This window comes from Schistocerca gregaria, chromosome 4 (assembly GCF_023897955.1).
Source record: "Schistocerca gregaria isolate iqSchGreg1 chromosome 4, iqSchGreg1.2, whole genome shotgun sequence".
Lineage (NCBI taxonomy): Eukaryota > Metazoa > Arthropoda > Insecta > Orthoptera > Acrididae > Schistocerca > Schistocerca gregaria.
In genome coordinates, this window is record NC_064923.1 from 266,396,566 (window position 1) to 266,407,498 (window position 10,933).

At 41.5% G+C, this 10,933-nt stretch overlaps 6 non-coding genes across 6 annotated transcripts; 4 read left to right on the plus strand and 2 right to left on the minus strand.

Annotated features, from left to right (window-relative positions):
* Nucleotides 1–7,169: 7,169 nt before the first annotated feature.
* Nucleotides 7,170–7,244, minus strand: Trnas-cga (transfer RNA serine (anticodon CGA)). The gene has a single exon. It is a non-coding gene; the product is annotated as a tRNA-Ser (tRNA).
* A 225-nt stretch (nt 7,245–7,469) lies between these two features.
* Trnas-cga (transfer RNA serine (anticodon CGA)) lies at nt 7,470–7,544 on the minus strand. Its single transcript has one exon. It is a non-coding gene; the product is annotated as a tRNA-Ser (tRNA).
* A 275-nt stretch (nt 7,545–7,819) lies between these two features.
* On the plus strand, nt 7,820–7,894 carry Trnas-cga (transfer RNA serine (anticodon CGA)). The gene has a single exon. It is a non-coding gene; the product is annotated as a tRNA-Ser (tRNA).
* A 225-nt stretch (nt 7,895–8,119) lies between these two features.
* Nucleotides 8,120–8,194, plus strand: Trnas-cga (transfer RNA serine (anticodon CGA)). Its single transcript has one exon. It is a non-coding gene; the product is annotated as a tRNA-Ser (tRNA).
* Nucleotides 8,195–8,419: 225 nt separating this feature from the next.
* On the plus strand, nt 8,420–8,494 carry Trnas-cga (transfer RNA serine (anticodon CGA)). The gene has a single exon. It is a non-coding gene; the product is annotated as a tRNA-Ser (tRNA).
* A 225-nt stretch (nt 8,495–8,719) lies between these two features.
* Trnas-cga (transfer RNA serine (anticodon CGA)) lies at nt 8,720–8,794 on the plus strand. The gene has a single exon. It is a non-coding gene; the product is annotated as a tRNA-Ser (tRNA).
* The last annotated feature ends 2,139 nt before the right edge of the window (nt 8,795–10,933 follow it).

A 10,933-nucleotide genomic window follows, 5' to 3' on the forward strand; every position in this document is an offset into this window, starting at 1 on the left:
TGTGTTTGCAGTGTGAGTTGGATGCAAGCATATGAAGCTGCTAATAGTGTGGTGATCATACACTAGTTTGTTCAGTATTATAGTTCCAAATTGTGTTTCCACAGGGTATCAATCTCACAGTGCTGGATAGTAAGCTTGACCAGAGGCTTGGTGAGATAGGCAGTCAACAAGCAGCACTTGGAGAGAATGACTAGTAGTGGATCACTTTTCACCAAGAGAGAGGAGGTGGTCAAAGGAGCCTGGAATACGTATACCCTTCGCATGGTGTAGCAATGATGCTGAATAATGATCCAGAGAGAGGCCAGAGTTCTTAAGAAATATACTCCGGAGGACTGAGCTGTCCACATCAATGACATAAAAAGTCCAGGGAAACTGCAAATCTGGTGTAATTTGGAACCAAAGTTGAACTGCACCATAAACGTTGATATGAGTGTGAAAGGCAAGTTTTGCCAGTAGGAGATGAAGGTTGTTAGCATGATCTAAGACATAAAGTCTTCTGCTTGGAGAGACTGCTGTGTTGATGACACTGTAGCATCATTGCAAACTGTGGTGCCTAGCCTATCCCACATGCACAGTTTCTTGCCATGTTGCTGAAAGTGCCATGAAATTAACAGAGTAGATAGATAGACTGTGGAGTAAGGTGTTTGTCACCCATGCCATCTGTTGTGCATCACTGGAGAAATAGCCTGCAATTGGGTGGGTGGTCGACAGATGGCGTTGGTGAAGGGGAAGCAGTGCAAGTAATACTAGTGACCAGCTACCATGTGGCAGTAGCGTGTTCTGCTGCATCTGGTGAGCTCTCGCAAGACCTCTGTCAGATGAGTGTATTGGATATTTAGGAGTATAAACACTGTTACGAACCTTCTCATTTGTCAAAGAGCTTGCAGTTGAAGGTAGCTGCTAATGACAGATGATTCCATTTGCCTGATCCACCAGCCAGAGTTTAACCTCTAAGGTATCTGCTGAGTGTGAGAGCAACTGAAGTTGTAGATCGTGTGGTGACATAACAAGCTATAATGTGAAAGGATTATGTCTGGCATGGCCTCGAGGCTGACCTCTGACAAGAGGTGTTGCCACAGCCGTGAAGGCAATCTGTCACTGAGTTGCCACTCATGGTTAACATGATGAAATGCTTCTGCAGAGGGGACAATAGGCATTCAATGGTAATCAACTTCACATTTAGGTTGTGCAGAATGGCTTAAAATCAGGTCGCTACTAAGGCTGGTATGGTCATGAAGAAGGCTGGCCAAGCACACAAATCGAGTGTCATCATTTAGAATGCCATAAACATTGATAACATTATCTGCCAATGTGAGCCACATCTTCAAATTTCCCTTAGGAAGCTGGGGTAACTTGTGAAATCTACCCACTGGAACATGGTGCATAGGTGTTGGGTTTCTCAGAGTATTATGGTAGAGGGGTGAGCCACCTGAGGTCCCCCTGGGGGAAGGGGGAGGGGAGCAAGCAAAGCGTTGATCATATGTGCCACATGGCATGGCAAGCACAGAAGAGAAACTGACTGACACAGACGGGATGACTGGGGTCATCAGAAGGCCATATGAAAAATTCATGAAAAACTGCTCAGGTGGCTGAATGGAACACTGTGCCACTTGGGTACAATAAGTGTCCACTGCTTGTTGTTCATATCAAACCACTGAAGGTGGTGGATGCATAGAAGCGAGGTCAGCTTTTGCTTCAGATGATGCAGACCTCGATCAGTGCTGACAAACAGAGCCTGGTAGTCAGCATCCATAGCAGTGTGCAATGGTGACATTGTATGAGATTCCTCCTCCCCCCTCTCCTGCCCCCCACTCCCCTCTCGTGACAGTGTAGTCATCGCTAGGTCAGCACATGTGGAATGAGATCAGAAGAATGGACATGAGCACACGAAACTGGTAATTGCATTGTTGATTGTGTCTGTGCTTCACAACTGACATCCAGTGTAGGCAGGGAGTGTGGAATCCAATGCATTCCACAGTAACTGATCCACTGTCTACATAGACTGACACTAAATACTGGTAACACTCAAAAATAGTTAGTCAAGAACAAAAAAGAATCCAGGGTGACCAATGTGGGTATTTACTCCTAAAATCATTGGAGACAAGAGAATCAACCCAGCTGTAAGAAACAACATGAATTTTATTGTATGAATAAACTGTATACATGAGAGCACAGATGTATATATATAACACAGACCAAAGTACAAAGATCTTAACATTCACCACCCTAGAGGTTAGGTGGACTATCGATAGTTGCTACACATTCATTCATCATATTCCATAGAGCCAATTAAGGAGGACATATTCAGGGATGCCAAAAGTCAAGGTATACATTAACAAAAGACAATAAAATGAAACACTTTTATTCCTTATGAGAACTACATTCCTTGGTAGAGGAGCAACTGGCATACTTTCCCTTGTGACACAAAAGGATTTCTCGAAAAATTTGAAAGTAGAGCATCTCTCTTTGTGAAATGCACTGTTAAAGGTTACTTGGAACTCTTTCTCAATATATTTTCCTGCATCTGAAATTCATGACACATTTTCATTAAATACTGTCCTATTGTGTAAACTTCTTGGGCAATACTGCTGAAGCCAAACAGTATTTATTCTGCAATAGTATTCCATGAAAATATTCTGTAAAAACTGATGACCCAATATCCTGAAGAAACCTTTCCAGAGACCTAGGGATTCTCAGTTCATATATTCACTAATGGTATTAATTGCTAATAATAGCAGCAAATTTGGGACAAAGTAACATATTCACTATTATAGTACTGGAAGTAAAAATAACTTCCATATAAATAACATATTGCATTGTCAGCTGTCTCAAACAGAAAGTGTATTTTGTTAGTACTGCATCACTTTCATTGTTCTGAATGGAATAAAATAACACTGCAATAATCATATTTATCATACTAGTTTAGTTGTTATCTCTAAATCAGCTAACTGCATAATGCTGCAGTTTATAAGTTGATTTATATTTATAAGCTAACTTCTCGTTTTTCCTATTTGTATGAGAGAGACCATGCGTGTCAAATGCTGCAGTCATGAATTCTAGATTGTAATATTCTGAAGTCATTTCCACATTATCTTTCATTTATTACATCATAATTTGTGTGTTGCGACAGATTGAAAATATACCAAATGCATCCGAGTGCCACACAAAAATCATTCTGTATTATGGTTGCTCCAAATTTTGGGAGTAGTATTCGCTATATTCAAATTAATTTCGGTGTATATCTGTATGATTAAAGGTATATTTTTGAGAATATTTGGGAAGTTATGACTGTCATGCATAATGTGTTGTCATAAATGGACTATTGCAAGCTACAGTTGTGTTTTTTTTTTTTTATATAAACTTTGGTGACAATACTTTGTTCAGAAAATTGTTCCCACTGAATAGCAGTGTAGATACACATGGGATTACTGCCATATTGCCATCTTTTTCTGTTCTTTGACCAGTTTGGTCTACGGAAATGATGGATAACACTAGAGAACTGCAATTTGGTCGTCATAAACCTGTGAGTCATTTTTGACTAACTTATGGACTCTGAATCCAATAATAATTGCAGTTTTTGTCTATCATGTCAACTTTTAAAGCTACAGAATCCTTCCCCTTTGTCTCAACAGTCATACAAAAATGCATACATAGAAAAATAAAGAGAAAACTTACAAAATATATCATTTACATAAAAGCAAAGGCTATACATAGTTACTGCAAGTTAAATTAGGTCCTTACAAACAGTAAAGTTCCTTTATCAGGTGGTAAACAGACATATTAAGGCAAAAATTTTCACTTATAGCTTTCTCTGGAGTGCGGACATTCTCACTCGATGCTCCAACAACTGTCAACAATCCCATCTACCTTGATACCATGCCTCCACAATCTTCAAACATTGGTGGAATTACTCAACCTGCTCATCACTGATGCATTGAGATTTTCCAGGAAGTCAGCAAGATTGCTATGTAAAAAGATGTAATTTGAAGCTCTCCAAGAGTTGCTGAACAATTTCTGTGTATTTCTGCACTTGCAAATTTCCTGTACAGTCTTTGACAATGTTTTTGCTTGCCAACCAAGCATTCTTTTTAAGTTCTGTCATTGTTGCATTTCTTCTTCCATTTCATCTTTTAATGAGTTGCTGAATCTGTGGACCATCAAGCACACTGTCCATCATCTGTTTACATAACAGGCTAGAAAATGCCAAAATGAGATATTTGAAACAGTCTGCTTCAGTTGACAAAGCTTCAACAAATTGCTTCACGAGACTCAGTTTTATATGCAGAGCTGCAAATACAATGTTCATTCTGTTGACAAGTGGCTGATGTGGATCTTGGTGATCAGTTTGACTGCAGCCAATGCTTTTCACAAGCTCTGCTGTCCCACATAGACAAATAAAAGGGATACTTGGTATATCCATGTTGCAGGCCAAGGAGGAAGCAGACAATTTCATGATCCATTTTTGATATTCAAGCAATCCAGTGACTCTCTTTACGCCTTCATATAATCAAAGTGAATGGCCTATTGGGACTGCATGAAATAAATTCCCATTGTGGAGGACACACTTCAAGCTCTGCTTCAAGTGATTGGTGAACAGTTACAACTCTGTTATATTATAAACTAGAATTCAAAAGTATTCTATTAAACTATGTATGTTATGGCAAAATACAAACCCATCATCACTTTGAAACTATTGCAGAAACACAATTTCTCTTTTTCTGAGGCATGGTAGTTTAGCTCCTTTTTCACACAAGTTTTCCTTGCACAGTCTTGATGCTAAACTGTTTATGGTAGTTCACTGTTGCTATCTGTGTTTACATATCACCAATGCGTCATTAGGAGATAGTGAGTGAAACTGTGGGCTCTAGAAAATGGAGTGCCAAGTGGAGAAATCAGAACATTTGTGATATATTCTTCTGTTTGAGTTCAATAGAGGAGTGACAGCTGTATTCTAAAAGAGGACTCTGACCACAATCTATTGGTTATGAACTGTAGATTAAAACTGAAGAAACTGCAAAAAGGTGGGAATTTAAGGAGATGGGACATGGATAAACTGAAAGAACCAGAGGTTGTACAGAGTTTCAGGGAGAGCATAAGGGAACAATTGACAGGAATAGGGGAAAGAAATACAGTAGAAGAAGAATGGGTATCTTTGAGAGATGAAGTAGTGAAGGCAGCAGAGGATCAAGTAGGTAAAAAGACGAGGGCTAGTAGAAATCCTTGGGTAACAGAAGAAATATTGAACTTAATTGATGAAAGGAGAAAATATAAAAATGCAGTAAATGAAGCAGACAAAAAGGAATACAAACGTCTCAAAAATGAGATCGACAGGAAGTGCAAAAAAGGCTAAGCAGGAATGGTTAGAGGATAAATGTAAGGATGTAGAGGCTTATCTCACTAGGGGTAAGGTAGATACTGCCTACAGGAAAATTAAAGAGACCTTTGGAGATAAGAGAACCACTAGTATGAATATCAAGAGCTCAGATGGAAACCCAGTTCTAAGCAAAGAAGGGAAAGCAGAAAGGGGGAAGGAGTATACAGAGGGTCTATACAAGGGCCGATATACTTGAGGACAATATTATGGAAATGGAAGAGGATGTAGATGAAGATGAAATGGGAGATATGATACTGCGTGAAGAGTTTGACAGAGCACTGAAAGACCTGAGTCGAAACAAGGCCCCAGGAGTAGACAACATTAGATTAGAACTACTGGCGGCCTTGGGAGAGCCAGTCCTGAGAAAACTCTACCATCTGGTGAGCAAGGTGTATGAGACAGACGAAATACCCTCAGACTTCTAGAAGAATATAATAATTCCAATCCCAAAGAAAGCAGGTGTTGACATGTGAAAATCACCGAACTATCAGTTTAATAATTCACGGCTGCAAAATACTAACGCGAATTCTTTACAGACGAATGGAAAAACCAGTAGAAGCTGACCTTGGGGAAGATCAGTTTGGATTCCGTAGAAATATTGGAACACGTGAGCCAATACTGACTCTACGACTTATCTTAGAAGAGAGACTAAGGAAAGGCAAACCTACGATTATAGCATTTGTAGACTTAGAGAAAGCTTTTGACAATGTTGACTGGAATACTCTCTTTCAAATTCTGAAGAAGGCAGGGTTAAAATATAGGGAGTGAAAGGCTATTTACAATTTGTATAGAAACCAAATGGCAGTTATAAGAGTTGAGGGGCATGAAAGGGAAGCAGTGGTTGGTAAGGGAGTGAGACAGGGTTTCAGCCTCTCCCCGATGTTATTCAATCTGTATATTAAGCAAGCAGTGAAGGACAAAAGAAAAATTCAGAGTAGGTATTAAAATCCATGGAGAAGAAATAAAAACTTTGAGGTTTGCCGATGACATTGTAATTCTGTCAGAGACAGCAAAGGACTTGGAAGAGCAGTTGAACGGAATGGATAGTGTCTTGAAGGGAGGATATAAGACGGACATCAACAAAAGCAAAAAGAGGATAATGGAATGTAGTCTAATTAAATCGGGTGATGCTGAGGGAATTAGATTAGGAAATGAGACACTTAAAGTAGTAAAGGAGTTTTGCTATTTAGGGAGTAAAATAACTGATGACGGTCGAAGTAGAGAGGATATAAAATGTAGACTGGCAATGGCAAGGAAAGCGTTTCTGAAGAGAAATTTGTTAACATGGAGTATAGATTTAAGTGTCAGGAAGTCATTTCTGAAAGTATTTGTATGGAGTGTAGCCATGTATGGAAGTGAAACATGGACGATAAATAGTTTAAACAAGAAGAGAATTGAAGCTTTCGAAATGTGGTGCTACAGAAGAATGCTGAAGACTAGATGGGTAGATCATATAACTAATGAGGAGGTGTTGAATAGGGTTGGGGAGAAGAGATGTTTGTGGCATAACTTGACTAGAAGAAGGAATCGGTTGGTAGTACATGTTCTGAGGCATCAAGGGATCACCAATTTAGTATTGGAGGGCAGCGTGGAGGGTAAAAATCATAGAGGGAGAACAAGAGATGAATACACCAAGCAGAGTCAGAAGGATGTAGGTTGCAGTAGGTACTGGGAGATGAAGCAGCTTACACAGGATAGAGTAGTATGGAGAGCTGCATCAAACCAGTCTCAGGACTGAAGACCACAACAACAACAACAATTTGAGACATGAAACTTCCTGGCAGATTAAAACTGTGTGCCCGACCGAGACTCGAACTCGGGACCTTTGCCTTTCGCGGGCAAGTGCTCTACCAACTGAGCTACCGAAGCACGACTCACGTCCGGTACTCACAGCTTCACTTCTGCCAGTATCCGTCTCCTACCTTCCAAACTTTACAGAAGCTCTTCTGCGAAACTTGCAGAACTAGCACTCCTGAAAGAAAGGATATTGCGGAGACATGGCTTAGCCACAGCCTGGGGGATGTTTCCAGAATGAGATTTTCACTCTGCAGCGGAGTGTGCGCTGATATGAAACTTCCTGGCAGATTAAAACTGTGTGCCCGACCGAGACTCGAACTCGGGACCTTTGCCTTTCGCGGGCAAGTGCTCTACCAACTGAGCTACCGAAGCACGACTCACGTCCGGTACTCACAGCTTCACTTCTGCCAGTATCCGTCTCTTACCTTCCAAACTTTACAGAAGCTCTTCTGCGAAACTTGCAGAACTAGCACTCCTGAAAGAAAGGATGTCTCCACAGTATCCTTTCTTGGCTAAGCCATGTCTCCGCAATATCCTTTCTTTCAGGAGTGCTAGTTCTGCAAGTTTCGCAGAAGAGCTTCTGTAAAGTTTGGAAGGTAGGAGACGGATACTGGCAGAAGTGAAGCTGTGAGTACCGGACGTGAGTCGTGCTTCGGTAGCTCAGTTGGTAGAGCACTTGCCCGCGAAAGGCAAAGGTCCCGAGTTCGAGTCTCGGTCGGGCACACAGTTTTAATCTGCCAGGAAGTTTCATATCAGCGCACACTCCGCTGCAGAGTGAAAATCTCATTCTGGAAACATCCCCCAGGCTGTGGCTAAGCCATGTCTCCGCAATATCCTTTCTTTCAGGAGTGCTAGTTCTGCAAGTTTCGCAGAAGAGCTTCTGTAAAGTTTGGAAGGTAGGAGACGGATACTGGCAGAAGTGAAGCTGTGAGTACCGGACGTGAGTCGTGCTTCGGTAGCTCAGTTGGTAGAGCACTTGCCCGCGAAAGGCAAAGGTCCCGAGTTCGAGTCTCGGTCGGGCACACAGTTTTAATCTGCCAGGAAGTTTCATATCAGCGCACACTCCGCTGCAGAGTGAAAATCTCATTCTGGAAACATCCCCCAGGCTGTGGCTAAGCCATGTCTCCGCAATATCCTTTCTTTCAGGAGTGCTAGTTCTGCAAGTTTCGCAGAAGAGCTTCTGTAAAGTTTGGAAGGTAGGAGACGGATACTGGCAGAAGTGAAGCTGTGAGTACCGGACGTGAGTCGTGCTTCGGTAGCTCAGTTGGTAGAGCACTTGCCCGCGAAAGGCAAAGGTCCCGAGTTCGAGTCTCGGTCGGGCACACAGTTTTAATCTGCCAGGAAGTTTCATATCAGCGCACACTCCGCTGCAGAGTGAAAATCTCATTCTGGAAACATCCCCCAGGCTGTGGCTAAGCCATGTCTCCGCAATATCCTTTCTTTCGGGAGTGCTAGTTCTGCAAGTTTCGCAGAAGAGCTTCTGTAAAGTTTGGAAGGTAGGAGACGGATACTGGCAGAAGTGAAGCTGTGAGTACCGGACGTGAGTCGTGCTTCGGTAGCTCAGTTGGTAGAGCACTTGCCCGCGAAAGGCAAAGGTCCCGAGTTCGAGTCTCGGTCGGGCACACAGTTTTAATCTGCCAGGAAGTTTCATATCAGCGCACACTCCGCTGCAGAGTGAAAATCTCATTCTGGAATTTGAGACATGGTACAACCATGCAGAAAAGACAAACAATTAGAATTATAAAAAAAAATTTACAACTTTTACCGAATAGACATTATTTAATAACTGTATGGGCACAGTCACCAGTGTGTGTTGGCTTCCACCTTCACTCACCAAGTATATGCTGAAGCTGCACCATGTAATTGTCCAAGATTGGTCATGGGAGCAGCGCAGCTAAAGATGTGGACCAATGGAATTTTGAAATGTACATTGTATATCATGATCTGGTAATTTCCCTATGCTGTGTAAATAGTTAAAAATGCTTGGACTATTTCTCTGAGTGACTGCCAGTTCAGGTTGTACAATAAGTAAGAAAAGACACTGAAAATTTGTAACAAAGTTACATCAATGGCAGATCAGTGCTATGTCAAAATACATCTTTCCCACAAAAGGCTCAAAAATGAAACTGTAAATGCATTGGTAGTTAGCACAAATATGTGGACTGACATGAGAAGAAAGTATTCAAAAACATTTTTGTTGAGATTTAACTTAAATATTGTAATTTATACAGAGCTTGACACTTACATGAGAAGAACAGGATAGGAAAAAGAGGAAAGTGAACAGGTAGGCACTCCTAGCTACTCTCACAAAAAACTGAAGGCTGCATCATTGTTTATTAGTAAAGATAAAGTAAACGAGTAGATTTCCCAACCATGTTATAGTTCTGGGTGGAGATTTTAATTTGCTGGATATAGACTGGGAGACTCAAACGTTCATAACGGGTGGCAGGGACAAAGAATCCAGTGAAATATTTTTAAGTGCTTTATCTGAAAACTACCTTGAGCAGTTAAACACAGAACCAACTCATGGCGATAACATATTAGACCTTCTGGTGACAAACAGACCCGAACTATTTGAAACAGTTAATGCAGAACAGGGAATCAGTGATCATAAAGCGGTTACTGCATCGATGATTTCAGCCTTAAATAGAAATATTAAGAAAGGTAGGAAGATTTTTCCGTTTAGCAAAAGTGACAAAAAGCAGATTACAGAGTACCTGATGGCTCAAAACAAAAGCTTTGTCTCATGTACAGACAGTGTTGAGGATCAGTCGACAAAGTTCAAAACCCACGCCAATATTCGTTAGATGAGTATGTGCCAAGCAAGATCGTAAGAGATGGAAAAGAGCCGCCGCGTTACAACTGAGTTAGAAAACTGCTGCGGAAGCAAAGGGATCTTCACAGCAAACATAAACATAGCCAAAGCCTTGCAGAGAAACAAAAATTACGCGAAGCGAAATGTGTGAGGAGGGCTATGCGAGAGGCGTTCAATGAATTCGAAAGTAAAGTTCTATGTACTGACTTGGCAGAAAATCCTAAGAAATTTTGGTCTTATGTCAAAGCGGTAGGTGGATCAAAACAAAATGTCCAGACACTCTGTGACCAAAATGGTACTGAAACAGAGGACGACAGACTAAAGGCCAAAATACTAAATGTATTTTTCCAAAGCTGTTTCACAGAGGAAGACTACATTGTAGTTCCTTCTCTAGATTGTCGCACAGATGACAAAATGGTAGATATCGAAATAGACGACAGAGGGATAGAGAAACAATTAAAATCGCTCAAAAGAGGAAAGGCCGCTGGACCTGATGGGATACCAGTTCGATTTTACACAGAGTACGCGAAGGAACTTGCCCCCCCTCTTGCAGCGGTGTACCGTATGTCTCTAGAAGAGCGTAGCGTTCCAAAGGATTGGAAAAGGGCACAGGTCATCCCGGTTTTCAAGAAGGGATGTCGGACAGATGCGCAGAACTATAGACCTATATCTCTAACGTCGATCAGTTGTAGAATTTTAGAACACGTATTATGTTCGAGTATAATGTCTTTTCTGGAGACTAGAAATCTACTCTGTAGGAATCAGCATGGGTTTCGAAAAAGACGGTCGTGTGAAACCCAGCTCGCGCTATTCGTCCACGAGACTCAGAGGGCCATCGACACAGGTTCACAGGTAGATGCCGTGTTTCTTGACTTCCGCAAGGCGTTCGATACAGTTCCCCACAGTCGTGTAATGAACAAAGTAAGGGCATATGGACTATCAGACCA